At 41.0% G+C, this 3,333-nt stretch overlaps 1 protein-coding gene across 11 annotated transcripts in view; it reads right to left on the bottom strand.

The window, feature by feature from the left end:
* The window catches only part of LOC102387923 (chloride transport protein 6-like), a 131,673-nt gene that overhangs the window by 85,435 nt on the left and 42,905 nt on the right, over window positions 1-3,333 (bottom strand). The window lies entirely within an intron of this gene.

Here is a 3,333-nt window from a genome sequence, read left to right as displayed (position 1 = left end):
AAGAGTTACAACAACACTGTTCACTATGAACTAGAAATGACATTTAAGTCCAGGGACATCAGCCTGGCCCTTAAGCTACCCAGTTCTGAGAGGACATTTCCGTTATACTTTATTTTAATTTAATGTAAAAATTATGTTCTTCCTCCTTCATTGGACAGGAAGGGGTTTGTTTGGTTTTTTTTATGATTCCCCAAACCATAGTCTATATTTTCTATTTTTTCCCTTTCCTACAAAATCCTGGTGTCAAACAGAGCTTCCTCCAGTGATGAAGCATTGTATATAAACCCACCTAGACTCCATCAGCTCTATTCCCCATACATATTAGAGGAAGCAGCCTTTAGAGACCATGAGCTGTTCACCGTTATGTACAGATATAACTCTTCCAAGAAGGTATTTTCTGTCTAAGCAGTTAAATCAGTATAGATCAGTGTAATAGCGCTCTATACTATTATAACTTATTCCCCCTTCTTTATCAGGGAATAGCTCATTCCATGTTAGAGGGTAAATCGGTGACTCTACTGATATAATAAAAGTGGCCCAAATCAAGTATAGAGAGGAATCCTGAATACAATAATCACATATAAGCACAGCCAGATCTTCCCTTTTTTAACGCCTAGGAGATGATCTGAAGAAAGTACAATGTTCCAAAAATAATGCTACTAAGGCAAAATGTATTCAATTAAAGAGTCTCTCTCGTCCTTTGTCTATGGCATCCTCTTGCCAGTAAACTCAAGACATAAGATATTTATGCAGTCTCAAAAGGCATGTGGCTGTGTGGAGTGAGGTCTTGAAGTTCGTATATACATCAAGGGAAATATCACCATATCTTCCATTTGCTGCAAAGAGCAGAGGTTGAAGGTGAAGTGTCAGCATGGGGGGTAGGAAGTGGAAGTCAAGAAAGAAGAGGTGAGTAAATGCCTGGGGGGTCTGCCATGAAAAGAACAGAAAGCATTTTATAAACCTGTTCACTACAAGTCACACATTCATAACCATTTCCAAATGGAAGGCTGTGCGAAAAGCCAAAGCAAACATTCCCAATTCTTTTTGAACCTATCAGACAATATAGGAAAAATATGTGCATTTTATGGTTTGGGGGCATAACCTTTTAACTATGTTTTTGCATTGTCATGTCCAAGCCCTTTTTTCTCTTCAAAAATTAATATTTCCTCAAGCAACTCAGCTATTTATTTTGGACGAACATGAATTACTGCCCAATCTTCTGCAGAACAAGGCACAGAAGAGTTATAACATGACACCTAGGGGATTTCAGAGTGCACTGCAGAGGAACCATAATAATTTTTCTGGTGCCTTTTCAGCTGATGTGTGTGTGGCTGGCTTAGCAATTCAGCGCTAATTTTTTATGTTCATAGTTGACCCTAAGAAAAGCAGAAGTTACGGCAGGAGGGGGCAGTTGAAATGAACATAACATAGTTTCTGCTTGTTTATTAGAACTGTGTTATGCACAATTCTGTCATGCTGTGAGCATGGTAAGATTTTTGGCACAAAACAATCTCCTGCTTTCCTGCTATGAACCACAGTTTCTCAGGCATCAAGTTAAGGAAGATGTCAATCAACTGCCTTCCCCCAAGGAGCTACATCAGCAACAGGATCCTGCACTGACAGGCTACAAATGATGGTTAAAGTGGATTTTTACAGAGCCAGTACAAGCAAATTCAGACCCAAGCCTGGCAAAGACTTTAGATTAATGTTGTCTTGTAGTTTTAAGTAAACCCACCGCTTAGGGAATTAAGATGCCTCCATTCCTTTCAAATCTCACAGCCTGTCTCAGCAAACCCTCCATTTTCTGTACCGCCAGAAAGAGATGTTTAGCCAGGGATGCCTTGAGCAGGGGTCTGGACTAAATGACCTTATGACATCCCTTTCAGCCCTACTTTCCTATGATCCTATGCAAGATCCTTAATCAGACTTAAAAACAAGCAAAAAGGAAGCTTAGTGCCTAGGATTAAAAGGTAAGGGCAAGTGTTAAAATACCAATGGGGAAATGAGATTGGTAGGAATTTGATAAGCAACTCTCTCTCTCTCTCATTTAATAATGAAATAAAAATACTTATATAAATAAAGCATTTTTCAACAGGAAGGATCAAAAAAGTTTCTTTTCAGGCTATTCACACAAAGTAGACTATTACTGGGTTAGTGTTAATAACCAGCCACTTCATAAAATGCTGCATGGTAGTAGGGAGAGAATGGAAATCATGGCTCAAACATTGAGGTAAAACCCTGCAATCGCACAGAACATCATGAGATCCCTCAGACAAGAAAACCAGGGTAAACTGTATCTTGGTTTAAGGTCCAATCTGAAAGTTTCACACAACAAAACCTACAAAACTCAATCTAATTTAGGGGTGTCAAAGATATAATCCATGGCCAAATCCAGCCTGCTGAGACGCCTTATTCAGCTCCCAGTGCTGCCCCTACATCTCATAGTTGACCCACGCAACACATTGGACCAGCCCCACATGCAGCTCCCAGGATGTATGCCACACATGATGCAGGATGCATGCTGCATGCATTGCACATTCCAGATGGTCCAGGATGCATGTGTTACACACCTTGGCTGGTCTGAGATCCATGGGTGATCCATAGGTCCAATCCAGCCCATGGACTGGACCTGCGCCAGTTATCCAGCCTGTAGGAACAGATGAGTTTGACACGGCTGATCTAACTGGTAGGGAGGAAAGCTTGAGTGCCCCTTGCTGGATCCAGAACTGGGACACTTGCTTCACTTCATTTTGTCTGGGCTAAATTATAAACCAAGTCAGTCTCATCTATTCCCCTCAATTCACAACACAACTGCTCAGCCCTTAGGCTCAGATGCTGAAGTGAAGGTGGGCTAAGACTCCTCCAATTGTAATACTTGTCCAGTGAGCCTTTAAGACTCTTTGTTTGCTTTGTTTGAGGGCAGTACTGCTCACAATAAGACTGATTTTGCTAGGGAAAAAAGTAGAGGAAAAAGAAGTAAGAATCTAGCCACAAGAGAATCTCAGAGATACGGTTTCAAAAACATATAGCACAAAACCTCCCTTTACCACAGGAGGTAGGCACCCACTTCATGAGGGCAGAGGTGTTCAAACTTGTTAATCTCTCTTCCAAACTTAATTGAAATGGAAGTCCTGGATTCTGCTTGCAGGTCACCAACATTTCTGGGACTTGTGCAACAAGAAGCTGATGCTCTGCAGTCTCCGAGTTCACATGTCAATTCCAAATTTGCATTTTACAAATTGCAAAAAAACCTCAAGCAAACCAACAATAAAGCAAACAACTAAGCCAAGAAGTCTTCTGATTGTGGTCCCATGTCTGTGAGACACTAGTCTG

Source organism: Alligator sinensis, unplaced genomic scaffold (genome assembly GCF_000455745.1).
Source record: "Alligator sinensis unplaced genomic scaffold, ASM45574v1 scaffold615_1, whole genome shotgun sequence".
Taxonomy (NCBI): domain Eukaryota; kingdom Metazoa; phylum Chordata; order Crocodylia; family Alligatoridae; genus Alligator; species Alligator sinensis.
The sequence above is the reverse complement of the archived record's forward strand: the minus strand, read 5'-3'. Positions and strand labels throughout refer to the sequence as shown.